Source organism: Camelus bactrianus, chromosome 12 (genome assembly GCF_048773025.1).
Source record: "Camelus bactrianus isolate YW-2024 breed Bactrian camel chromosome 12, ASM4877302v1, whole genome shotgun sequence".
Classification (NCBI taxonomy): domain Eukaryota; kingdom Metazoa; phylum Chordata; class Mammalia; order Artiodactyla; family Camelidae; genus Camelus; species Camelus bactrianus.
The window spans coordinates 35,249,613-35,277,537 of NC_133550.1; the positions used below are offsets into that span (position 1 = coordinate 35,249,613).

Genomic DNA, 27,925 nt, shown 5'->3' on the forward strand with positions numbered 1-27,925 from the left:
GCAGACAATAGAAGGTTCTTTATCAAGACAGGTAACTGTGGGCCACTGGAGCACAATCCTCCTAGGAGTCTCTGAGAGCCAGTGAGAAAATGCCCCTCTGTTCCCTCCCACCCAAGGAGCAAGGGAGCTAGGGTATGGATACACCAACTCTATCAGTCTTGGGTTAAAGGCTGCTGGGGGCTGTGCTGGGATGGGGAATGGGCATGCTCCCCAGCACTTCTGGCCTCCTCCAGTGGCCAGGGACACAGATGGAGACCCTGGCAGTGCCCACTGGAATGGTGACATGGGGTGGGTGCTGACTTAGCTCTGTAAGCAGCAGTTTCCCCATATGTAAAGTGGAATAATGATGGCACCCCACAGGGTGGTTATGAAGATTAAATGAGATGATGTTTGTAACTACATGGCACACGAGTACACAGAGTTCGTACACGTGAGCACGTGAAAGAGACAAAGAGGGAAGCACATGGAAAGCCCAAGAAGAATGAGCAGGGAGAAGTAGGAGGTAGTGAACAGAAAAAAAAAAATAGTAACTTTTATGAATTAAAAATACACATTCCAAGAGCAAAGATGTTCCTGCAAAGGACTTTCAAGAGACTTGATTCTTGAGAGTCAAGAAGACACAGTGACAAGATCCTCCATTCCCTGAAGGTTGGTAAATGCAGTGACTTGAAAGGGCAAAAAATGGAGAAGATCTATTTTTGTGAAATTATCCTTCTACCTTATTGTCTTTACCAGTGAGGCGGGTAATTAGTTCTTTCAACATGACAGGCATACAAGTTTCTGCCTTTTTTAAGGAGGAAAGAAAATTAGTTCATAAAGGTATTAGCTCTATTTTTAAAAATGAAATGAAATAAAAGCTCTTTTTAAAATTTTAAATTAATTTACTTTTTATTAATTATTTTTAATAGGGCTGGGCTCTGATTTTTTTTTTTTTTTTTTCCTTTCCAACAAGTCCTATAGCTCTACCTCCTTAGGTGGGGGGGAGGGGAAGAGAAGAGAAACAATAGACAATTCATCAAATGTGAGTCCAAAAGTACCAAGTGCTGGAGAAAAAACAAAGGGCCTCAGCTGTTTGGAGGCGGGTTTGTTATTTTCTTTGAGGGTGGGAGAGAAGGCTCTCTGGCAAGGAGACATTTGAGCAGAGACTTGAAGGAAGTGAGTCAGCCAGCAAATGTGTGGAGAAGAGTATTAAACGGCAAGTACAAAGGGCCTCAGGCAGGAAAGTGCCTGTGTGTTTGGATTACACAAAGGAAGCCTCTGTGGCTGGAGTGGATAGAGCCTGAACACAGTTGAAGACGCCCTCGCAGAGGCTGAGGTGAGCGTAAGGGGAGGTAAGGGAGAGGGAGCAGAGGGGAGAAGAGTGAGTTGAGGAGTGATGCAATCAGACTCACATTTTAGCAGGATCTCCTGGCTGCTGTTTTGAGAATAGGCTGTCCAGAAGCAAAGGTGGAAACCGGAAGCCCTGGCAGGGAGGCTCTTGGAGTAATCCAGGTAAGTGATGATGTGGCCTGGACCAGGGTGGCCGTGGTGAAGGTTGTAAGAACTAGTTGTGTTCTGGATCTATTGTGAACAGAGAGCCAACAGAATTTGCAGATGAATTGGATGTAGGGTGTGAGAGAGTCAAGAGGAATCAAGGAAGACTCAATTTATTCAGTAAAACAACCTATACTACTTTCACTGTCCTGAAACAAAAATTTTTGCCTTCGTGAAGGTTTTCTCTAGTGGGGAAAACTGACCATAAAAAATATAAATATTAAGTATGTTGGATGGTGATTAAGTGCTAAGAATAAAACCAAAACAAGGATAGGGAATGTCAGGGATAGGGACTGCAATTATAAAAGAGGGTTTCAGGGAAGGCAGGACTGAAATACAAACATGAAGGAGGTAAGGGAGTGAACCATGTGGTTATCCTGAGGGGACAGCATTTTCAGAAAAGGAAACAGCAAATGCAAAGGCCCTGAGGTTAAAACACACTGATTTTGTGATGCCAATTAGACATCCAAGCAGGGTTGTCAAGTGGGTAGCTGGATGCATATTACTGAGAAGACCTTCTAAGTGATTCTCTTGGCTTTGGGCCCACCCTCTTCCAAGTAGGGTGACCAATTGTCCTGGTTTCCCTGGGACTCATGGGTTTTCCAGGACACAGAACTTTCAGTGCTAAAACCAGGACAGCCCTGGGTAACAGCTGTTCACCCTAATTCCAGGTCATTCTGCATCTTGCTATCAGGGGGATGCTTCTAAAATATAATCCTAAAAAACAGGTCCTAAAAATCCTTCAATTGTTTCTTCTAGCATGAAGGATCAAAGTTAAAGTTCTGTAGAACTCAGCACAGAAGTCCCACCTACACTGGCCCCAACACCTCTCCTGCCCCTCTCTCACCAGCACCCCGTTATCAACCAGCTGCCCCCACAGCCAACGCAGCTTTCAACAACCATCCAGCACTATGGCATCATTGCTTCCTGAATAAGTTGAGATCTTTTAAATCCTCCACACCAGCTTTGACACATTCCACTCTCTTTGCCTGTCCCATCCGGTGCCCTCCACTTCTTTGGGTAGCTAAATTACTTCTCTTGCTTAAGTCTCATTTCAAGCACTACCTCCTGGTGGCTTTCCTAGCTGATAGAGATGTTGCATCTGCACATCCATGAAGCTCACCGTATCCTGCTAAGGGCTAACTCTCGGCCTGATGGGTCCCAAAGCTTATATAATTTGAGGGTACTCTTTAAGAAAAATAATACAAAATTACAAATACAGATTTAGGTATAAGAGTGAATACTTATTTAGAAGAGACACATACAAATGAGGGGTCCTGAAGCTTAAAAGTCACAGTAAATTGCCCTCTGATCCCATCTTGTTCATCTTGTGCAGAAATGGAAGGTTCCCTTGTCTGTCTCCCTCCCTTGACTGTGAGATCCCTGTGGGCGGAGAGCTTACCTGATGGGTCTTTGCATCCCTGGTGCCTGGTATGTAGAAACAGCTCAGCGATGTTTGTTGACTGACAAAATGGTTAGGTTGGTGGTAACAAGGAACACTGGTCTTGGAGTCAGATCCTGGTTTTAGTGACACCTGCCACTGACCAGTTGTATCACCTGAAGACAAAGAACAAGGAACTTAACCTCCCAGAGATGAAAGATGAGCTACTTGTGTGAAACAGCTGGCCAGAAAAGGGGCTTAATAAATCCTTGTTTCTCCTCTTTCCCTATCCTTGGGTTCTGTTTGCTATCCATCAGTCACAGGCCCCCAGGGCTGGGACACAAGCCAGAAATAAGCTGCTGTCTGTTAATACATGAACTTATTTAGCTCCACTGTCTTATATCTCAGAATGAAGATCAATGTTTCGGCTGAAATATTTTCCCTGCCGCTGACGAGTTAAGATTATTTAATTGATCTTTTAACCCTCATATTTGTCTGCAGGTCAGCAGGTAAGCCTATATGTGCCATCGTGCACTTCAACTTAGTCTAGGGTCTGTAAATAAGGAAGGGAGAGTGCTGTTTCTGCTATTTAAGCCAATCAATGTTATTGTTGCAAAGGAACCAATTTCCTTCTTTGTAAACCCAAGCATATGATAAATAAATAATTCAGGTCCCTGAAATATTTATTATAGGCAGGTAGCTCTCTGCTCTCTGAGAAAAGCAAGTTGTCTAAGAATTGGATGCCGTTGGGTTTCAGCGCCTCCCCTCCACTAGTCGCAGCGACTCTGTGTCTGTTGCTTTCCGTCATTTGTCTAATGCCCACAGCAACCTTGGGAGTTAGGAAGAGAGTCTCCATTTTAAAGACGAAGAAACACAAGAGGCATTAAATAAGTTTTACAGGGCCAAAAAGTCTGGGAGATAGTATTCCACCTGGTCTCTTTTGGGGACGCCTCTATTCTCTGTGCAGGGGAGAAATTGCAATCTGGTGTCAGTTCTTATAAAGAACGACAATTACTGGGATTTCTTTCCAGATGAGCCATTCTGCTTCCTCTGTACTTCCTGGATTTATTATACCGTGCATCATGACCGACTCCCTGTCCCCCTGTCAGCAGCCAGCATCCCAAACCAGTCTCTGGTCTCTAAGGCTGAGTCATGTTTGGACTGATAAAGATCTTTTTTTTTTTTTTTTAACATTTTTTTTTATTGAGTAATAGTCATTTTACAATGTTTTGTCAAATTCCAGTGTAGAGCACAATTTTTCAGTTATACATGAACATACATATATTCATTGTCACATTTTTTTTCTCTGTAAGCTACCACAAGATCTTATATATATTTCCCTGTGCTATACAGTATAATCTTGTTTATCTGTTCTACATTTTGAAATCCCAGTCTGTCCCTTCCAACCCCCTGCCCCCTTGGCAACCACAAGTTTGTATTCTATGTCTATGAGTCTGTTTCTGTTTTGTATTTATGTTTTTTTGGGTTTTTTTTTTTGTTTTTTAGATTCCACATATGAGTGATCTCATATGGTATTTTTCTTTCTCTTTCTGGCTTACTTCACTTAGAATGACATTCTCCAGGGACATCCATGTTGCTGTAAATGGCGTTATGTTGTCAGTTTTATGGCTGAATAGTATCCCATTGTATAAATATACCACATCTTCTTTATCCAGTCATCTGTTGATGGACATTTAGGCTGTTTCCATGTCTTGGCTATTGCAAATAGTATTGCTATGAACATTGGGATGCAGGTGTTGTTTTGAAGTAGGGTTCCTTCTGGACCGATAAAGATCTTCATATGACATCCCTGTGCATTTCTTTTTGAAATCTCTGCTTTTGAGATGACCTGGCTCACCTTGCTGTTTGCTAAATGTTATTCAATTGGCTGTAATAGTCAGTCATTGCTTTTTCTTGGATGGAAATCACCTATCGGTGATGATGATGGTTGAAGCTGTCATTAATCCAGTACTCACTACATGCCAAGGACTGTGCTAACAGCTTTAGAAAATGCCATTTAATTCTTAGAACAACCCTTTGAGGTGGATGTTAATGTCCACATTTTTTAACTGAGATATTTGAGGCCTAAGAAGTTGCAGGAAATAACTGGTTCTAGACCACACAGGAAATAAGTAACCAGCATGGTCAGGATTCAAACTGGGGTCTTGCCAAGCATACAATAGTTGCCCTTAGCCACTATGATACCTCCAGTGGGAAAAGAGTCAGTATTTGCCATCCACTAGCATAACCTCTCATCATATTTAGAAGATATCTTTATTTCTAGGCAAAGTGGATCCATTCATCCATCCACTCATCCATCTAGCCATCCACCCATCCATCCATCCATTCCCTCACTCACATAGACTATTCCCTTTACCTGGGACGTTGCTCTGCTCTTCCTGTAATCAGGGAGCTAAACTCCTTCTCATCCTTTAAGTTTCATTTTTAAGTTTGCCCTCCTCCTGGAAGCCTTCCAAGCCTGACATCTTGTCCCATCTCTGTGACCCCATGGTGGTCTGCATGTCCTACTCAGGGGTGGGTCCAGATTTTGTGGGGCCTGAGCTACAAGGTACAGTCAAGGAGAATGACTTACAGGGTGACCAAGGGTCAAAATTCCGATTAAACAGGGCAACTAGACCTTAACTTCATTTCCTCTTCAAATTTTGCTTTTTCTGGATACTCATTGTATCATAATCGCGGCCCTTTACAGCTTAACATTTAATCCAAGTGTTAGAGTTTTATTTCTCTAAGGCATTGAACCATCTCACCTCCAGACAGACTAAGGTTCAAAGGACTTAAAGCTATAATTGTTGTGATTCAGGTTTAAGTTGCTGAGCCTTATATTCAGATCCTCCAAAGCTGCAGCCAATATAAAAGTGAGAGCAAACAGTGCTGACCTAACCTGAGGCCCCAAGTGCCAACATCTGTCATGATCATGTCAGTGGTCAGCTTAATTTGCAACGTGTGTTTATCAGAGCTATTTTTGCTCTACAGACTTTGTTAAAATCAAGTCACAATAAATATAATAGTGTTAATAACTCATGCGGAAACTTAGGGATGTTTATCTCTTACACACAATCATAGGAACTCAGAGAATGTTATTACCCACATTTTACCAGTATGGGAGCTGAATCTGAAGGGTGTGATCTGATCTCCTTAAGGTCACACAAGCTAGTAAAAACTATAGCAAACCAGGTCATGATTACAATGTCAATGTCCTTTGTACGGTGCTATAATGAATCTCCCAAGAACCCAATTAGAAAATGCAACTTCCTGGCTTCAGCAAGTATATTATAGATTTACACTTCTGTGTGCAAATTAGTCTCACTAGAGAATGACAGATGTACAGGGGCGAGCCAAGATAGTCAATATTTCTGCAAGTGCCTGTATTGGAGCCACCTCAGTAATAGTCCCTTTCGTTTACTTCACGCTGTTGTAATTATGGAATTACCCCACCACTGAGACTTGTGAGTAGATGATGCCCTGAAATCTTAGTTCGATTTAGACGTGACCATCTCTGTTGTTACTACTTCAGCTCAAACCTTCTCCCAAGAATCTTTCTTATAAATCCCTAGACATTTCTATAGCTAACTCTAGACTCTTGGCATGCAGAGGTGAGCTGATCTTCAGAAGTTCTTCTGGGATTCCCTGAAGCTGTCCAGAGCACCAGCGCACCAGATCAGGCTCCCTCCAAATTCTGCTTCTCTACCAATTCAGTGAAACAACCCTGTGTCCTTTCTCGTTTCTCCTTTTCCGTAGAAGAGTTTATCATCGGAATAAGTGGACTTGATATTACAGGTGGAGCCCAGTCCCCCCTCCTTCCTCCACCCCAGGCCACACTTCTGGGAGTAAAAAGGTTAACGATGGGGTTACATTTACAGCAACAAATCATATTTCTCTACATCTCTCCCCTGTTCCCCTGTCCCACCATGTTTCCCCCAATTACTTCTGGAAAGCCTGGGGTGGAGATTCGTGGTCTCACCAATACAGGAGCCTGGGCTCTTTTCTACCAGGCACCACTTCAGCCCTATCTTCAAGTCTCTGCCCAGGTCAAACCACATGGAGCCGGCCCAGTGTGGTACTTCCTCTAGTGTCCAGTAGAGGGCACTGTTTCCCATCACATCACTGCCTGCCTTTGCCCCTGGAGGCTCTGGGCCCCTCACTGTGGTGACCTCTGCTGCCACCATCCTTCATGCTTTCTGCTTTGATCCCTTCAAGTGTCACTGTGACATCACTACTGCTCTCCAAAGCTGGACCCATAGCAGGGCTGACTTTGTTCCAGACACTCAGAGATGTGTGAGAGCAGCTCTTGGGTTTTTACATGCGGCTTCTCCTGTAGGACTCTGAGGGGAGTGCTGGGAGATGGCCTGCGCTGTATTCAAACCACTCCTGCCTCAGGCTGAATGTGTGTGCCTACCCCTGATCTACTGGCCCCTCAAGCAAAGAGGATCCTGCTGGGCCCACCCACCAGTCTTTCCCTATGCAAGTGAATCCAAGTAGCAAAAAGAGGTGTGCTCAAATCACCTGCTTCTAGACCTGGGGTTACCAGCACTCAACTCCAAAACATGCAGGAAGTTGCTGGGAAACTGAGTTGGTTGACTCCACAAAGCCAGCCCTGCAGATTCTCCCCACTTGAGGCCAATTTTTCAGGTGTGAAGGTCATCGCTGCACCCTTGGCCCCTACTCGAAACACATCATGGACTGGGCGGAAAGTCCACACAGGCCACAAACTCATGCCATGGGACAGCCGACTTCAGCCAGCTCTTCTGTGTCACCTCCACTGACCTTCTGGCCTAAAGTCAGTCAGGACTACGGCTTGCTCCCACCTGAGGTGCCCCCTTCTTAGCAGTTGCTAAGGTACTTGGTGCAGGAGTCCAGAAAATGCAGCAATTATGAGAGTCTTTGCAATTCTGGAATCCCCGTGATGTGCCTGAGTTGTGAAGGTACTTACATAAGCCTCATGATTTCTTATCAGGAGAGTTTGCTTTTCTGAAAGACCCTTTGCAACTGGCCCCTTGACAACAACAAACACGAGGATACTGTGGGCTCTGACAGAACAAACTTCCTCCTGGAAACAGTTGCAGAAAGAAGACAAATGAGGCCAAGAGGAATAAAAAGGGTAGCCCCTAAAACATACCGACTCCAATGTTCCTTTTTCCCTGACCCCTAAGCTCCAACTCCAGTGCGTGTGGGGAATACCTGCTGCCAAAAACATCAGTGCAGTTCCGTTCTGCTTAGCCTCGCCCATGGCTTCTCTCTCACCAGGAACAATAATCACCTGACAGACGCCGAACACCCTCAAGACATAGTCAATGCTCTGTTTGTGTTCCTGCACTTATAGGACAAATGGAGAGGCTCTAACCAAGACGTTGATGGTGAATGATGACTATGACCTAGGCGAGCACTGTTCTCAGCACAATCTGGCTTAGTCTGGGCAGAGTGAGGGGAGATTCAACGGCACAGAGCCAACGACAGAAGCTTTTAGAGGTCCGGAGACTTCTGTACACGGCTCTAGCAATCATTGACTCCCTAATCTGAGCCAGGAACTATGAAGTGCTTGCTTAGTTCCCCCCTTAATCTGCACAACAGGTACCCGTGAAGTAGATGTTATCATCCCTGCTAATAGCCCAGGAACCTGGGACTCTTTCATGACTTGTCATGGTTTCCACAACGGCCAAGAAAAATATCCCAGAGATTCCAACCAAGTCCTTAAATCATGATTGCATTACTCAAAACTCAGCTGCAAGAGACAGAAACCCAACTCAAACTAGCTGAAGGGAAGAAGGGAAAAAAAAGAAATTTATAGGTGATCTAACTTCAGGCATGGCTAGATCCAGGGACTAACATATGTCACAATGAACCAACTCTGTCTCTTTTTATTGATCTTTCTGTCTCCACTTGCCACTGCTTTGTTTTGTGTGTGCGAACTTTATTCTCCTAAAGAGTTCCCTCCAAGATCAGAAAGATGACCATAAATGGTTCCAATCAACATTCTCATTTATCTCATGATTCCAGAGGAAGAGAGGTCCTTCTCTTTCAGAATCCATGTGTAACCTCTCAGAGAAGAAGCTGGCTCTGTTCGGGTTACATCCTGCTTATCCTTGAACCAATCACCAGGGTGGAGAGGTTAAGTCCCATGACTGACAGCTGACCAAGGCCACATGGAGAGGGATGTCTGGTTGCTCTTTGAAAGAAAGGTTCCTGTACAAACAACGCAGGTGTCCATCAGAAACAAAACTTCATTGAACTAGTAGGGACTTTACTTAGATGTAATCCTTTATGAACTTGTAGTTGCCAGTTTTCATCATATGATTTCCTTTTGTTTTACATGCTCTCCATTATCTGTGGTATACTTATGAACACAGGATCAGAACTGACAGAGGAGGAAGCACCAATAAGGTTTCTGAGGATGTGTTTTAAAATTAATTTAAGAGCCAGTAATTAGTGGTTTTCCTTCTAGAACAAAAAGCATATTGTTATAATAGAGTTGCTGGAATCTTTTAAAAGCTGTTTTAAGAGAATGCAGCATCATCTTGTGGTGTTCTTGCCAAAAATGTTTAACCAAAATTTAATCATGAAAGAAGAATCAGACAAATGCAAAAAATTGGCTTGGACGCTCCAAAAATGTCAATTACATAAAAGACCCCTTCCCCCCGGGCTCCCCCCACAGAGGCTGAGGAACCACTCCAGATTAAGTGACTCAAGAGTCATGACAATTAAACAATTAGATACAGTGTGATCTTTGATGAGATCCTGGTTTTAAAAAAAAATTATAAGTGGCATTATCAGGACAGAATGCAATAGTAAGATCTATATATATTAGTTAATGATGTCATTATCAACATTACATTTTCTGAGTGTGATTGTGGTTATGCAGAAAAATGTCCTTGTTTTTAGGAGAACATAAGGATTTATTTAGGGGTGAAGAGTCAGGATAATGCAACTAATTTTCAAATGGTTCAGGGGGGAAAATGTACACATAGGTGGGGAGAGGCAGAGATGGGGGAGTGCGGGAGTATAAGCATGACCATGAGGCAAAACGTTAAGAATTGGTCAATCTAGGTGAAAGGCATATGGGTGCAATTATGTATATTGTATTATTCTTATACTTTTTCCCTAGGTTTCAAATTTTCCCAAATAAAATATTGCTGAGAAGGGAAAAAATTAAGGTACAGCCTCATAACAATCTAAAATCTAACTCCCCAACCCATAGTACAGAAAGTGAAACCCAAAAACTCAGCCGTCTAAGTACGGGGTCATTATCACCAGCTTAGGTAAATGACAGGTGAGTTTTAACAGCCAGAGCTGGGATCCAAATCTGTTCACGTCCGGTCTTCTGAGGTTGGCGCCACCTGGTGGCAGTTGTCTGCTTCAGCTTCAATTAGGATGGTGACTGTTCTAGGTCCAGTGATTCCAGGAATCTCCAGGTAGTAGCATCACTTCCTTGACCCGATTCAGGAGAGTGTCCAGGAGTGTTCTGGGAACTAGGTGACCATATCTTGGGCAGAGGTCAAGGTGAAGGCAATCTGGATCCAGTCCACATGGGAAGTGCTGGCATCCAGAGGCTGCCTGGATGTGATAGTGGACAGCAGGCTTAGCTGCTCTCTGCCTGCAACAAGGTCCCTGGTTACAGGAACCTAATGTCCATCTCTGCAATAGGGAAGTAGCTGAAGAGTTTGACACAGCTCCTGGCTCAGAAGGGGGCATCATATATCCAGAGGAAACTCTGAATTCGAAAAGATACATACACCCCAATGTTCATAGTAGCACTGTTTACAACAGCCAAGACATGGAAACAACCTAAATGTCCATTGATAGATGACTGGATAAAGAAGCTGTGGTACATTTACACAATGGAATACTACATAAAAAAGGAAAAAATAATGCCATTTACAGTAACATGGTTGGACCTGGAGATCATCATTCTAAGTGAAGTAAGCCAGAAAGAAAAAGAAAAATACCATATGATATCAGTCATGTGTGGAATCTAAAAAAAGAAGACACTAATGAATTTATCTACAAAACAGAAACAGATTCACAGACATAGTAAACAGTCTTATGGTTACCAGTGGGAAAGAGGGTGGGAAGGGGTAATTTGGGAGTTTGAGATTTGCAAATATTACCTAGTATATATAAAATAGATGAACAAGTTTCTTCTATATAGCACAGAGAACTATATTCAATACCTTGTAGTAACCTATAATAAAAAATATGAAAATGAGTATATGTATGTACATGTATGACTGAAACATGCTGTACACCAGAAATTGACACATTGTAACTGACTATACTTAAAAAAAAAGAAACCACATTATTTAGGATGCTTTGAGCTACAAGGTAACAGAGGCTTAAAGAATAAATGCATTTAATAATAAAAATCAAAAATCAAAAAAGTTTATGTGAAGCAATAAACAAAGGTAAATATAGAATAACTTCCAAGAAGCAGCACTAATGTTGTTGGTGAGGAAGACAAATGTTGGTAAAGACTCTCACATGGTAGAAGATTCTAAGGCAGTATTTGAGAGAGTGTGGTAATCTTTCAGAACAGACAGATCACTGGACTAGAATAAACATAAAAGATGTAGATCCTATTACATATAAGAATTTAATAGATGATTTTCCACAAAGGCACTGCCAAATAATGCAGAGGAGAAAATAATTCAATCAACCATACTAAGATACTTGGTTAGCAATTTGGCAGAGAAATATTTATTTAGATCCTTATCTCACACATGCATCCCCATAAGTTTCAAGTGGACTAAGTCTTTATATACAAAACTGAGACTATTTTTTAAAAAGTAAAATAAAATAAATATTTATCAAACTTTTGGGGGCACTGCAACTTTCCCAACTTGGAGTAATTGAAGAAATCACAAGAGTGAGAGATTTCACGGCCACAATTTTAAAAGTTCTTCACGTAAAAAATATAACCAAGCAAAAGACAAGTCACTGAAAAAAATATCTGTACAACCAGGACAAAGACAGGGGTTAATATTTTTCCCTTTATGTCTTAACATTTATGCAAATTAGCAAGAAGACCACTAAGACTGTTGGGGATAAAAATGAGCAAAGGACCTTAACAGGAGAAATTTTTCCAGCCTTAGTAGTAGTCAAATAAATAAGAAGGAAAAACAATGAACAAGCATTTTTCAGTAAATGAGTAAAACTTTAGGGGAAGAAAGATTACTATCCAGATCTGGGAAGGGAGAGAAGTGATGGAGAAGGTATGTTCTGATCCCTCTGGTGGTGCTTGGAACCAAGAAAATTTGTTTGAAAAGTTGTTGGTGATATTTATCATGAAGTATAAAAATGTTTGTTAACACCGACCAGTAATCCTCATAAAATTAACGTGATTTCTGACAAATCAAAATATTTTTAGATTAGTTGCACTAAAGGGGTCTTCTTTTGTTTGCAGCCACTAGCACCTAATTAAAGTTGATGTGCAACTTTTTAGATATCAAGGAAAAAAATCCCTGTGCCTGGAAGTACTGTTCCCTACAGCCCAACGTCTTTGTTCTCTATGTGAATGCATTTGCGGGGTATCCTAAGCCTGATGGTTCATTAGAGTAACTAGTAAATCTCAGGGTGGCTCAGAGTTCTTCCCTCACTAATGTGACCAGTTTTTCATCTAGCAAGTATTTATTAAGCACAATCTGTATGCACACCACTGGATGACATAGATTAGTAAGACCTAGTTTGTGCCCCCAGGAAGTTTGGAGGCTGGTAGAAGAGTATATAAGTCATTTTTGGAGCATTCAGGTAAAAATCCGAAGTGGAAAAGAAAAAAAGTCACTATGAGAAGTATGAAATGCTTTGTAACACTTGTATTTTGAGATATCTACTATATGCACATCACAGCATCTTCAATGCAGTTTTCTAGAATGATGTACAGTGATGGTGTCATATTACTTCCTTAGTAACTGAAAAAGCAACAGAAACTCGGTAGAGATGAGCATCCTGGGGTGAACATCCTTGTCAGAGGCTCAGACGTAGTGAGCGAAAGATGAGCTGTGGACCACATAGGCTTACAGTTCCAGAAGCGAAGCAGGAGAGGTGGGAAGATCCAGAGAGATGCTGAAGTGCTCCTTTCCCTGTGGGTTTGGCTGTGTGATATCTATTCTGACCCAAGCGGAGATGTGTTAGGTGTTCTAATGCACGAATCCACAATCCACGAGAACCAGGACCTGCACATACACATTCATAGGCTCGCCAGCCCTGGTCCAAAAATAGAGGAACTTCTTTCTCATGGTAAATTCAGCTTCACTCCCAATTCAGAAGTTTGCTAAACTTCTTCCTTCAATAAGGAGCCACACTCTGCTTTTACCCAGGTATTTGTGTCTAGTACACAGTAAACACTTCTTTTTAAAGGTTGACTAGATAAGGTTAATCTCGGCAGGCTGCATCAAAGAGGTGAATTACATAATGCTTTCTAAGAAAAGAAGTTCATGTATAAGGCAATTTTATAAAAAATTTTTTCCCCCAAAGCTTAGTGCTTCACCTTAACATTCGTTTCTGATGCTATTTCCTAGAACCACTGCATGCTTGGTATACACTGATTTTATTTTTGTTTCCAGAGACTTAGGCAGTGAATAGAGATTAATTTGTTATCTGGTCCATTGATTTTTCTCCTAAGAGAACAGATTTCATTTTCAGCATTCCCTTCTATCAATTGCTACTCATACTTAAGTGGATTCTCCAAGCTAATTTCTGTTGACGTCTAATGTATTTTCTGAGTCATGCAATATTTCTGTGGTTTTGCAGTATTCAGTCATGACTGATCCTACACTTCATTCTGATTTCCAGACTCCCAAGAGTATTGCAGGCATGTGGGAAGTCTCCAGGGGAACCCCCTCCAAAAAAGTAACCCTATTCTTTGCCCAGGCTCTGAGCAAGTTGAGAAATAAAGCTAAGCATAGAAATCAAAATATCAATGTTATTCATAATAGAAGCTAGAGGGGAGGGTAAAGTTTCGGGTATTAACCAAATGGGCCTGCTGACTGGATTCTGCAAATTTAAGCACCAAATTCCAGGCAGAAATGATCCAGCAAAGCTTCCTGACTCTCACCCACCCACCTAATCCTGTACTCTCTAGAATTGCAGAGCAGAGTAAACTTTGCTCTGGGCAGACAGACTCCCTCACAAAAGAAATAAGGGGAGAATTCTTCCTCAATTTACCAATCAGGTAAATTACTAGCTCCCTGGGGTGGAGTGAGGAATGGGAGAGAGACCAGGTGTTAAACTGATTGAGTGCCTTTCATGGGAAGGAAATGTCAAAAGATGAGAAAAAGGGTTCTCCACTAGTAAGTTGTATATTGAGAAGTAATAATAAGAAAGGGGAAGAGCAAGGACATGGAAATCAAAATATTTGCCATATTTTCTAGCCAAGAAAACTTGAGCAAATAATAGCATCTCCCCAAGTCTCAGCTTTCTCATCATAAAATGGAGATAACATCTGTTCTTCTTACCCTCCAAAGTTTTTACTAGATGACACAAAATAATGCAACATAAAAAGAACAGTAAGCATGAGGATATGATATTAGCAGACAAAAACTTACACAAATCCCAACTAGGATCAAGAGTTTGATCTCTTAGTGGATGGCTTCTTTCAGTTTTCAAGCAGTGTGGCTAATTTTACACTTGTTTCTTACAATGCTTCTAAGTTCTTTCACCTTCCTTCTATGCATTTATTACTGTCGCTCTCAGGTGACAAGAGGTCCTCAGGGACCTCTTGGCCATTTCTGCCTCAGGGCCCCCATCTCACTCCCTGGACTGTGTGAGCACTTGATTTCCCCCCAGACACGCTTCAGATGAAAGCTCTGAATTGGTTCGTCTATGGAGCAAATGAGTAGCTCTTGGGAGGCTTGTTATACCTGATCCCTCACAATACCTTGATTCTCCTTAATTGATGGGCAGGAAGTCTGAAGCAAACCTGGTCCTCCTCCAAGGACCCTGTCTCCACAAGTAGCAGCAGCAACTTCTCAGCAGCTAAACCAGAAATCCCGGCTTCCTTGCTGGTTCCTCCAGCATCCTCCACGTCCCACGTGAAAATAATAGTTATTATTTATTGACATTTTCTATGAGTTAGATGCTCTTTTAAATGCTTTGTGTGTCTGGTCTCTTTTAATTCTCAGTATGATCTCATGAGTTATGTCCTACTTTTATCACTAGTTTACAGGCGAGGAAGTTACGTGCCAGAGGTCAAATAACTTGAGCGATTTCCACAGCTGGTCAGTGATCTTACTGGCATTTGATCTTCCATATTCTATCAACTGCCAAGTCCTATATATTTGATCTCCTAACTGTTTTTCAAATCTATTCCCATCTCTTCACTCCTACCATCTTTGTCTCATGGAGGCATCTCTCTGCCAGACTACTGCAGCTTGTAACTGCAAGACCCTTTCCTCTTTCCTTGGCCTCTGCCTATATCCTCAAATACACCTTCTCTAGCGCAACTCACCCCACATCTTCCATTCATCTCGAGTTGTTTTCAAGTCCCAGAATATAATTTATCGTGTCCAGTTTCCATGTCTTGAAAAGTGGTTTTCCACTTTTTCCAACATTTCCATTTGGCAAACTCCTACTCAATCCTCAAGACCCAGTTCAAGTGTCTTCTCTACAAAGACTTCCCAGCCATCCCAAACATAATCAGTCCCTTCTTTACGTTTTATAAAGTGTTTGTGAACTGAAGTACTTATTTACCTGTTTGTCTTCCCGAAGTGACATGATTTCTATGATGACAGTTGATTGATCGTGTTAATAGTAATCACAGCTGCTCCTATTTGTTAGATGCCTACAATGTACCAGATACTCTGCTAGTCACTTTATAATCATCATGTCTGCTCTTTACAACGAGCTGGTACAGTATATACCATGATACCCATTTTACAGATGAAAAAACTAAGACTTACTGGTCTTAGTATAACTACACTTGGAATACTTCTGGGCAGAGGCAGTCAATAATTATTGAATTCAAAAAAGAAATGAATGACTTCACAATCTTCAATTAGTTATTTTGGAAAAACACTGCACTTAAACATGCATAATCCTAACAGAGATAGAAACTTTGGTTCACATAGAAATGTTCTGGAGCTACAATCTATCTATTGTTTCATTGTGTCCTATTTATTTAACCCTACCAACACATTTGATTTATTTTTCTGCTTTATCTTTCCTCTCAGTATTTGATTTTTAAAAATCAAATAAATTGGTTTCTAGTCACAATAGAGAAGTAAGAGCACATGGAACCTTTTCTTTCCAACCCAGATACATCAAAATGACAGTTACATATTTTTTAATTTAAACATCTATACTCACAATTTTTTAAAAAGTTTCTATAGAACAGGATAGGAGTCATCCAAAGTAATAAGTGAGGGCTGAGGCCATGAGCTTACAAACTAATAAGGTCATCCAAAGCCACAAAATATATCCAATAAACCAAACAAACAGGAAACTACATAGTCAAGGAAATATAAATACAATAATTCCCAAAAGACTTTTAATTATGTTTAAAATCTTAAAAGAGATAAAAGATGGAGGTTATAATCAAAAACAAAGAATTATGAAAAACTACCAATAAAAAAATCATTGACATAAAAAATATATAAACAGTCGACTGGATTCAGTTAAAGAATCAGCAATTAAAAGTGAGGATGTGATCCAAAACACAGCACAGAAAGATGAAGTTAGAAAAAATATGAAAATGAAGTTGAGGCATGATTGCAATGCTCTGATGCAACTTTTCAGAATAAAAAGGTACATCAAAGGTATATAAAAAGGTATATCAAAGTATATCAAGCAGGAGAACTTTTTAAAAATTTTCCACTCTGAAATAACTTGTAGAAGTAGAACTGCAGAAGATCAAGAAAGAGAAAATTTTTAATAGCTACTAGAGAGAAAGTCCAAAGAATGATAATCAGACTGATGCAAAATTTCTAAGCAGCGAAATGCCAGGATAAATGGAGTTATATCTTCAAAGTGCCAAAGAAAAGCCACACTCAATCTAGAATTCTATACCCAACTAAAATAATACTTAACTTGAATTTTGTATCATGTGAAAGTATTCCTTATATGCAAAAGTCAGTATAATGTAAAAAGAGAGAGAGAAAGAATAAGATGGATAATTTCAGGCAAAGACTAGTTTGTTATCCAGAAATCTTCCCTGACAAAACTACCAAAGGAACAAGAATAATAAATCTATGAGGAAGGTAAAGGATGCACATTATTACTATAAAATAGAAATAATGACTGGCTGCAAAAATAGAAATAATATTTTTTCTTATTTAGAGACAAGATGGACATAAAATTCTAGATAATGACATGAAAGGTGGTAACAGTGAGATTAAGAGGGAAGATAAACATGCTAAGTTCCTTGTTTTCTTTGAGAGTGGTATTCTACATGTGTGTTAAAATTTTTAATATAACCATAAAAGAATAGAAATAGAATGTTTGCAAACTGATAGAAGAAGGAGGGGAAGTGAAGAGAAGTCAGGAAAGGAGGAAAAAAAGAGAAAATATGAAAAGAGAAACTCAGACTAAAATAGTAGAGATACTCCAAATCCATCGGTAATCACAATAAATATAGATAAGACTAAATTCATATAATAGACTTCTAGAGTGAATAAAACAAGCAAAATATTTGCATGTGACCCACTGAAGTGGAAACATTTTATTTCTTCTGAGCTAAGAGTGTGTGCGTGTGTGTGTACACGTTGTGTGTGTGTGTGTACGTTGTGTGTGTGTGTTTTGTGGAAGGAGGTAGAGACAGGTCAATTCAATCTAAATGCTCTTTGCAACAGATTTTGGTGGCACATAAAAGTTTTCGTTGAGCCCAGTAGCACAATTTTAACTTTTGCATACATTCTTTTACGAGGTGTAATTCAATTAATTAAAATGTTTTTTCACTGAAATTTCTTCATCTGAAAAGTGCAAAATACTACTATAAAGCAGATCATAGTGAATATTCAAAAGGGTGACATCTCTGAGAATGAGTAAGAGACACCCCAAAATATCAGCTGGTTTATTTACTCTGTGAGAAATAGGTCAACATCACCATTTTATTCAAAATGCAGCCACTAAAATCTCAAGGAGAAAAAATTTCACATATCACTGATTATTCATTTGACAATTTTAGCCAGAAGCTCTTCATTCTTTCCTGGGGCCTGTGAAAATCAGTTGTAACAAACTGTGCAATTATCATTCTTGCAACTGACTGCTTGTGGCAGATTTAAATTCCATTTTGCAAGAGAGCCAAAAACTCTCCTTTGCCTCCTAAGCTCAAAAGCCTTCTAGAAAGCAGCTGAAAGATGGTCACTGCTTTGTTCTTGAAGAGAGCTAATTACACAGTTGTCTGACAGGATGGGCTCTGTAGTCAGTGTGTAAATAGGAATAATTAGAGCTCATTTCAAGCAGACATTACTGCTAAAAAAGGAAACAGAACTTCAGATTTTAATTACTCTCATAGGAATTGTTACATTAAACAAAACCTGATCATTTTTTGCCTCGCACTTCAGTTCAACCAACATGACAATTGTCTGTCACAAGAATGTTCTAATTTTAACGTTTCTACAGATGGTTTGGTGGGAAAGTGAAGTTTATTCCTCCCTTCTTTCCTCACTAGATTTATTTGAATCCTACATCACAGTTTCAGATAATTTGCATAGTATTGAAATACATATGTTTTGTTCTCACACCTTTTTAGAATCATTATTTTTTCATGTAAGAAAATTCAACTAATCAATCATTTATTAAGCCCTACATAGATTTTCTAAGCATTGCACTTAATGCTTTGAAACATTTTCTTGCTTAGTCCTCATATTCACCTTAGGAGTGTTATTCTCATTTTAGGGTTGAGGAAATTGAAGTGTGGTTACTTGACTAAGGTCACACAGCTAGTGAGTGACGGAGCTGTGATTTAAATCTAGCCAGCTTCCACAGCAAGTTATCCAGGTTCACAGTTATGGGAACCAGGACTGGGAGGGTATCTCAGTGGTGAGAGTGGAGAGAGAACCAGTTCAAAGAAACAGCTCAGCTGAGGAAGCCCATGGTCTTGGCAGTTTTTAGGTTATATAGTCCAAGATCAAATGACTGACGTTTCTCCAAGATCTGTAAAGCTTATGGAGAGATGCCTGTTTTGAGATGCTCCTTCATTTTCTCATTTATTTTTACGGTGTCCATGTTCTGAACCTGACCATACTGCTTTATCTCATGACCTTCCCCTCCTCTCTGTTCTAAGAGTATTTATTACCCATAGCACACAAGTCAGTGGTTCATTATATATTGTTTTAGACTCTGTTTACTTTTTTCCAGAGTCACACACTTCTGCTCAGATGGAGTCATCTGATCTCCTTGAATGACTCATTTGGTGGGAACCACAAAACCACATGCCAGAATGTTCTCTAACCCACAAAATCCCTCTCTGGGAAGAAAAATTGTATCATTTTATTATTGTACCCTAAAAATTAATCAGTGGTTCTTTTTTTCTTTTGCATTATATAGACCTAGAATTTTATGTAGCATATAGGGATGAGATTTAAAAATCACCTGGGATACAAGGAGGGGTAGGCGGGTACTAAAGAAAAACATGGAGGCATGGGAGTTATTTTTACAATTTAACTGTGATCTCAGTCTCTCTCCCTCTTTCTTCTTTTTCTTTCTTTCTTTCTTTTTTTTTTTGAAGGACGGTGTCACATTCCTCTGGAAAAAAGACTTTGGGGTGGAGATTTGAATGCATCATGTCTACTGGGGAATGCTCTCAGGTCAACACCTGTAAGGGAAGGGAAGGAGGCAGGATTGGGCAGAAGTAGGTGGGCTGTGATGCTATCACAGCAGACATCTCAGCTGATCCTACGGGGAGCTCTGGAGCCTGGATGGCCGTTTGGAAGGGTCCCGGATTGAGTGAGGGATGACCCTTTACACCCACATGTCAAGCAGTCATTGACTGCAGGCATCCCCCAGCGATGAATGAAGTGGATCCATTCAAACAAAGGCAATTAGGAGTCAGGGAAGTTCAAAACTCAAGTAACAGTAAGATGATGAACCTGTCAGCTCTCAGACGGAGTGAGGGCTTCAGTCCTACAAGCTGGGGGTAAATCTGGGTGGCACACCGCAGTATCTATTTATAGGAGTTTTTTGTTTGTTTGTTTTGTCTTTTTCTTAATTATGAAATATTTCCGATACACAAATGGAGAATAATATAACAAACAGCCACCTACTTAAAATTCAGTTTATGAAATATAACCTTATGAATTCAACTGTATTTCATTATACCCAGTGTACCTTTACTCAAGCCCATTTCCTTCCCTTCCTCAAGAAGTAACCACCATTCTAAGCCTGATGTTTCTCTTCTTCAGGTAATGCAACCAGTCATCTTGGTTTGCCTGGAAATGGGAGATTTCTAGGATGTGGAACTTTCAGTGGGAAAATAATGAAAGTTCTAGGAAAACTGAGATGGTTGGTCACTCTATCAGGCATATTTTATACTTTTACTACTTTTATATCAATTCACAGATCTTGTATGATATTCTATGCTTAAACTTTGTATAAATAGGATCGTTGTGTATTATTATTCTACAACTTGCTTTTTCTAAGCTCAATGTCACATTTGTGAGACTGAGTCATGTGTATAATTATACCTCAAGTTCATTCATTTCACAGCTCTGGAAGATTTCCCCATTGGGATACAACCACAGTTTATTTATCCATTCTACTGTTGCTAAGACATGTGGGTTGTTTCTAGCTGTTCATTTCCAACTGCACTGCCATTAGCACTATTGTTTCTGTCTCCACGCACATGAATTGAGATCTTTTCTGTGTAGAAGAACCGCTGGACTGCCTTGTACACCCATCTTTACTTTTACTAGGTAACTGGAGAACTGCCCTCCAACGTGATTGGACCAATTTCCCTCCCCACTAGCTGTGTTTGAGGGTTGCTGTTATGCCACACCTTTACCAGAGTTTGGTATCATCAGAATTTGGAAACGTTGAATTCTAAGGAATGTGAAATTCTTGTCTTTTTTAAACAAAAATCTATTTGTACTGTCCCCTGATAATGTTTATGTGTATTAAAATGTAAATCTTCACCAGACTATGATTCTGTAGGAAAATGATCTCGTTCTGCGAACTCCTTGAGGATGGAATCCAGGTGTGATTATTTTTAGAACACATGGAAATCACCACAAAGCTTGTCACAGAGAAGTCACTCACTATATGCTTGTTGGCTTAATGAATGATCAAATTAATTATGTTCTACTTCTTTTTTTTAAGAAGATATGTATCTTTTAAATTTTTTAATTTTAATTTTTTGGACATACTGGGGATTGAACCCAGGATAATTATCATTCTTGATAATGTTTTCTTTCTTAAATATTAATGAAGGGCCTAATAATTATTTATTCATTCAGCAAATGTTTATCAAGTACCTACCATGTTCCAAGAACCATTCCAAGTATGGGAATATAGCAGTGAAACAGACAAAATCTCTGCCCTCCTGAGGCTCATATTCTGATCTTATGTACTTAGCTTCAAACCACAGTAGATGAAGACACAGAGGCTCAGTTAGCCATGAAGTGGTCAGCAGAGGCTGCAGGAGGGAGATGAGGCTGGGTTAGCCTCAGAGGATGCTTCACTGAAGGCATCAAGAGGGAAGATTCAAGGACACTGAGATTGAAAAGACAGCAATGAAAAGAGGAGTATTCAGCTTGAGTAGAAGGATTTAAAGTGGGAACCAGAGAGTAGACCCAACAAAGGGCCTTGGAAGGAAGCTCAGAAATTCTTATTTGTGGAGTAAGAAACACTGACTAAGTTTTGGATCAAGGAAGCAACACGGCAAAAGATCTGTTCAAGGAAGATAGGTGTCTGCTTGTCACCCACAGAGTGTATTTAGTATGAAAAGTCTGGAGTCTGGGGGTCGAATAGAGGCTGCTGCAAAAAGCCAGAAGCATGGGAGCCTCCTAGATCACCCACACCCAACACACAGCTGCATCCAGGGAGTGGCCAAGTTGCATCAATCTAGTCTCTTTAGTAGCTCCTGGAGTCACAATGATGTTAGATGGTTTTCCTAAAAGGCAAACCCAGTCATGTCACTTCTCTGTCTCACATCCATCAGCCACCTCCATAGGCCTCACAATAAAATCTGAGCTCCAAAACATGGTTCAGGAGGCCTCACATGACCGAGCTTTGCCCACCTCTTCCCATGCCCTCAGAGCTCTGCATGCCCAGCTGTGGATGATGTTTCCTGTTTCCAAACCTCAGCATCCTGCCACTCCTTCTACTCAAAACATGTTTCCCCAAATGTCTGGAAATGCTTGTTCTACCCTCGAGGTCCAGCTACTGCACGAGCTTCTTAGAGAAGCGTTCCTGGGACACCTGGAAGGACCACCGCTCCTTCCCAGTGAACATCTCCACACACTCATCATGCTGTGTCCGCAGGCTTGCTTGCCAGCTTGTCTCCCTGCCGAACAGGCCCACTGTGGCTTCAGTTTCCTGAGATGGAAAGAGAAGGATGGAGGATGGAGGAAGAAGGAAGAAGGAAGAAGGAAGGAAGGGTTTCTTTGTTGAGCCCCAGATCATTTTCTTCTTGAAGCAATAAGACATGCCTTCTGCAGTTCTCATCCATGTGAGCCAATATATTCTCTGTTAAAATGTTAAGCCATTTTGGCTTGAGTTTTCCCACTATTAGTAACAAATAGTGTTTATTAATTTATTCCCTCAAATGAAAAGTAACTTCTCACTCATCACAGAGGTGAAAGAAAAACTATCCTTAAATCACTAAATGGTAGAAGATGCCACTTGGTGTAGGAGACATGTGGAAGTTCAGAAGAGAGAGGGTGACTCCCATCAGGACATGTGCAGGCGTCCACCAAGGCATCTGGCCTCTATTCAGGTTGGAACGGAAGCCCAGGAAGGTTTCTGAGCAGTGGTGTGTCAGGAGTCAAGTTGAGCTCTAGTCAGATTACTGTGGACGCAGTGTGGGCCTGCAGGGCCACTACACAACTACAGGGGGCGCCATTCACCTAGAATACATTGTGAGTGGTGCTCCCAGAGCTGTACTGTGTGCAGCTTCGTGCCATGCAGAGAGGCTGAAAGTGTGGTCAAAGAGCTATTGGGAGGCTGCTATCTTCCAGGAGGAAGTTGAAAAGGCCATGAACTTGGGGAGTAACACTAGGAGGGGAGGGATTTGAGACACATTCTACAATTATTGGACCTTTTCAATGTGGAGAGAGGAAGGGAAGACAACAGAAGCAGAGGCAGCAGGAGAAAGAGTAGATTTGGTGGAGATGGAAAATTTCTTTTCAGGTAGTAATGGGAGAAGCCTGGTGGCTACTGACAATGGAACTGGAGCTCAGGGAAACAGGGCTGGAAATAAAGAGCTGGAAATCATTCCTACAGAAATGGCACTGAAAACTGGTTTGGAAGAAATGGCCAAGAAAGAAAATATTTTTTGTTAGAAGAGGACCATGGAAGAGTCCTTAGGAATAGCTACATGGAAAGGACAGAGAAGGAACACAAGTTAGAACAAGGAGTGAGGGCTCAGAGAATCATGAGAAAAATCAGACTCACATCAGGAAGACCAAGGGGGGGAGTTTCAAAAAGGAGGGTCTGGCCAGTCTCACACCCCCTCCTCCCTGCCACGGTGTTTGTCAAGATGGCACGTCCATCAGCCTTGGTCCCCAAGCTACTAAGATGAGCAGAGCCCTAGGTGGCCCTGATGGGCATCTAGCATGAGTGAGAAGTAACCTTTGTTGCTTAAACCATGAAGAGTGTTTTTTCTTTTGTGCACAAAGGCCTAGTGCATCCTGACTGGCATGGGGTTGCCGCTTGAGGATGACAGAGTGGGGAGAAAAAGAACAGAGAAAGTAGGATTAAAGTGGGGGAAAAAAAAAGAGAAATTGGATGTAAGAGGGAGCTATAGTTGGTTAGTCTTGGCTCCAGGAGAGGCCAAGGGCTGTGTTACTTCTGTACACACCGGATTACCGCAGATCAGACAGACCGGAGAGGGAGCCAACACACCTAACTAGGAGACATTTGTGACAGGCAACAACAGCACACTTTTCTACCAGGGAATCACTTCTGGAGAAAGCGAAAGAGCTGATGATCAAGTATTTGAGATGATTTAGTGCCAGAACTTCTTATTTAGTATACAGAGAAATGGAAGAAACATCTTCTCAGTGCCTCTGTTTTCTCATCTATAAAATGGGGATAGTAACAGAATCTACCTCACAGAGTTGTAAAAATTAAATGAGTTACAACATGTAAAACATTGAGAACAGCGTCTGGCACAGAGTGAGTTCAATTTAAGTGTTATTTCAGAACCCCTTCAGGTTTTAGGATAAAGCTCTAAATATGGTGGTGAAATTGGCTAATAGTTTTTTTTGGGGGTGCTGAGCAATCACTTACTTAGACAAAAAGGAAGAATAGAAAGGAGCAGCAAAATTCTGCTGTCCAAGAAGGCAAATAGGCACGGTAAGAAACATCTTAACATGTTTCAAAACAAGTGTTATTGAATAAAAACAATCTTAATTTATCTTATACTGCCATGCCATTTCATCAAATAGGAATTTCTTGGAAAAAAAACAAAGACAGCACAGATAAAAGCCCTTGAACACTTTCAAGGAGTCACTGAAAGTCATATGGGGACAGAATTTTCAGGGATAGAAATGATTGTGGCTGATAAAATACACTCTGGGCATCTGAGATGGTGTCTACAAAGTACCAGAACTATCAGCAGAAAAAGTCAAACAGTCTGTTGTTTTATTTCCGTGATTCACAAATGCTAGCTTGACTGATAGCATCAATGAGCAGATTAAATCAGTAGCTTGTTTTGACACTGCAGTGTTAAGGGTTGGAGTGGCTTTTCTAAAATTGGGAAGTGAGGGTCTAGAACATTCTCTGTCCCACTCATACAATAGGTTTGGAAGATCCCCAAGTAAGGCAATTCAGGGACGATTGGTGAGTCCAATCTCCTCAAAGTCCCCAAGACCTAGGGATGAAACAAACCTTGCTGATTTGAACATTATTCATACCCATCCTCAATCACATCTGTGTATTTGAGCATTTCCAGCCATCAAAAGCCACCAGATTTGGATTTGGGAGGACACAGGGGACATATCTGCATTATATCGGCCTCAATGATCTTGAAAGAAAAGGCCAATGCTGGAAATTGAAGGTTCCTTGATGCAAGAGACCTCCCTAGGTAACTCAGACAAAATTCAACCAAACTCTGGATTTGTTTACCAAAACTAGACAAATCAGTCATGCCCAGACTTTTAAGGAAAACTGGCTGTGGCTTCTGCCAAGACAAGTGAACCAAGCTATTCCTTACATCAAAGTAGCCATGCTCTAGACCACACAGCCTATCTGTTCACCACACAGGTTGAACAAAGAGGATTGTTATGAAGGACAGCCAACTTACTGGTTTGCTAGTGACCTATGCAGAAGCCTGAAGCAAAGAACTGTCCCCTAAAAGAAAAATGGTAATAAACTAAGCCATTCAGATTCCCTCTTGAGACTCTGAACTGACAAATGGCATCGGGTAGTTTTTGTTCATGGCAGAGCACCAGAGTAAAGGGGGGAACTTGGGCTGCAGAAGGGAGATAAGCTGACCTGTCTCTAGAGCTCCCTACATTTCTCGAAGTGACTCCAGTTCCACTTTCTGTGAGGCTCACTGAACAGATATTTCTGGGTTACTGCCAGATTCCTGTTGTCATTTTGGTTCTGTGTCTCCATAAAACAACCCAGGACTAGAGAAAACTGAAGTGAATCTGTTTCTTGTAACCAAGAGCAGACCTAACACACCAAGTCTTCTCAGGATGCCTACTGGTCCCATGGGGCTACAAGCCAGCCATGGAGATGTGCCAAGGCCCAGTTGTTCTTCCGTGAGTCAGCAATACATTTTACAGGACAAATTTCCTCTGTCATCTGCTGGAGCAGCAGGAGGAAGCACTGAGATGTCAAATCACAGGGAGCATATGCTTGGAGCTGTGTTCCTCTGACGCAACTGAGGTGGTCACACATGCAGCTGGTTTGAGATCCCATCTCTGTTACATGGAATACTTGTTAAGACTGAGGGCGGTGTCCATGGAGCAGTCAAGGCAGAAAATCAATCCCCAGTGTCACAGGAAATATTCTACAGAGTTAGAAGAGCATCCTCATATTAGAGCTGTGTGCTTCTTGATTTTTAAGGAATGGCTTGCCCAAAGAAAGCTCAGATTCCTTTCTACTTCCAGTCCTGCGTTCAGGACTTGATTCTTACTGCTTTATTTTGTGAGTCATAGTTGGTGGTAAGTGACTCTTATCCTTAAGGCTCAGATACAAATACCAGTTTTTCACTTTCTTTTAGAAACTCCTGATCTGAAGCAAGAAGAGAAAAGACAAGCTGTTCTCATCAAGATATCTTATCCTAGAAGAACTGAACTGGCTACAGTCAAAAAGAACACCATACTTTTTTTTTTTTTTTTAAAGCCACTTGAATGAAGATTGTTATCTGGAGAGCAGTGACCTGTCTTACCATTGTATCCCTAGCAGCCATCTTAGGGTCTGCCATGGAGGAGACACTCAGAAAAACTGTGTTAAATGAGCAAATGAATGAATTGGTGTTTCACTGCCTTGTGGTCAAGTAGATTGCTCTGGAACCCATCATAAATACAAATACAAGGAATCTGCCAGCCTGGACGCAATGCATTTAGGACCCATTGAAGGGGCCAGTGATCAGGGTGATTTCACAGAGGCCCCTGGGACGATTACCTCTACCATTTTGACTTCACTCTGCTGCTCATAGGTTGGTCTGAATCCAGTAGCTAACAGGCTCTATCAATGAACTCCTTGGCCTGAGTTTCCTCATCTGTTCACTGTGAGGATTGAATCTGGTAGTAGCAGGACCCTCACTAATCTAAGTCTATATGTTATACTAAGTATCCTCTCTCAACCCTGAAAATAAGTATTTTAAAACAAAAACCTGGATGGTAAGTTAGGAAGTTTCTAACATTTCTCTTCTGTAAAAGTGCAGCATTTTCTGTTTTGTTATGTAACAAAAGAAATCCATAGAAGAAAATATAGGCAAAACATTATCTGACATAAATCTTGAAAATGTTCCCTTAGGGCAGTCTACCCAGGCAATAGAAATAAAATAAAAAATAAACAAATGGGACCTAATTAAACTTACAAGCTTTTGCACAGCAAAGGAAACCATAAGCAAAACAAAATGACAACATACAGAATGGCAGAAAATATTTGCAAATGATGCGACTGACAAAGGCTTAATTTCCAGAATATATAAACAGCTCCTATAACTTAATAACAAGCAACTCAATCCAAAAATGGGCAGAAAACCTAAACAAGCAATCCTCCAATGAAGACATACAAATGGCCAATAGGCACATGAAAAAGTGCTCAGTATCGCTAATTACCAGTGAAATGCAAATCAAAACTACAATGAGGTATCACCTCACACCAGTCAGAATGGCCATCATTCAAAAGTCCACAAACGATAAATGCTGGAGAGGCTGCGGAGAAAAGGGAACCCTCCTACACTGTTGGTGGGAGTGTAGTTTGGAGCAGCCATTATGGAAAACAGTATGGAGATTCCTAAAAAGACTAAAAATAGACTTACCATATGATCCAGCAATCCCACTCCTGGGCATATATCCAGAGGGAAATCAAATTTGAAAAGATATATGCACCTCAACATCCACAGGAGCACTATATACAATAGTCAAGACATGCAAGAAACCTAAAGGTCCATCGACAGATGACTGGATAAAGAAGCCATGGTATATTTATACAATGGAATACTACTCAGCCATAAAAAATTAAAATGCCATTTGCAGCAACATGGATGGACCCAGAGATTGTCATTCTAGGTGAAGTAAGCCAGAAAGAGAAAGAAATATACCATATGATATCACTTGCATGTGAAATCTAAAAAAAAAAAAAAGACAAATGAACTTATTTACAAAACAGAAACAGACTCAGACATAGAAAACAAACTTATGGTTACAGGGGGGTGGGGGGAGGGGG

General features: G+C 40.9%; 1 long non-coding RNA gene across 1 annotated transcript; it reads left to right on the top strand.

Moving 5' to 3' along the window:
* Window positions 1-70: 70 nt before the first annotated feature.
* LOC141579419 (uncharacterized) lies at window positions 71-27,919 on the top strand. The gene is made up of 3 exons (XR_012510714.1): window positions 71-1,315; window positions 1,399-1,491; window positions 26,250-27,919. It is a non-coding gene; the product is annotated as an uncharacterized LOC141579419 (long non-coding RNA).
* Window positions 27,920-27,925: the final 6 nt, after the last annotated feature.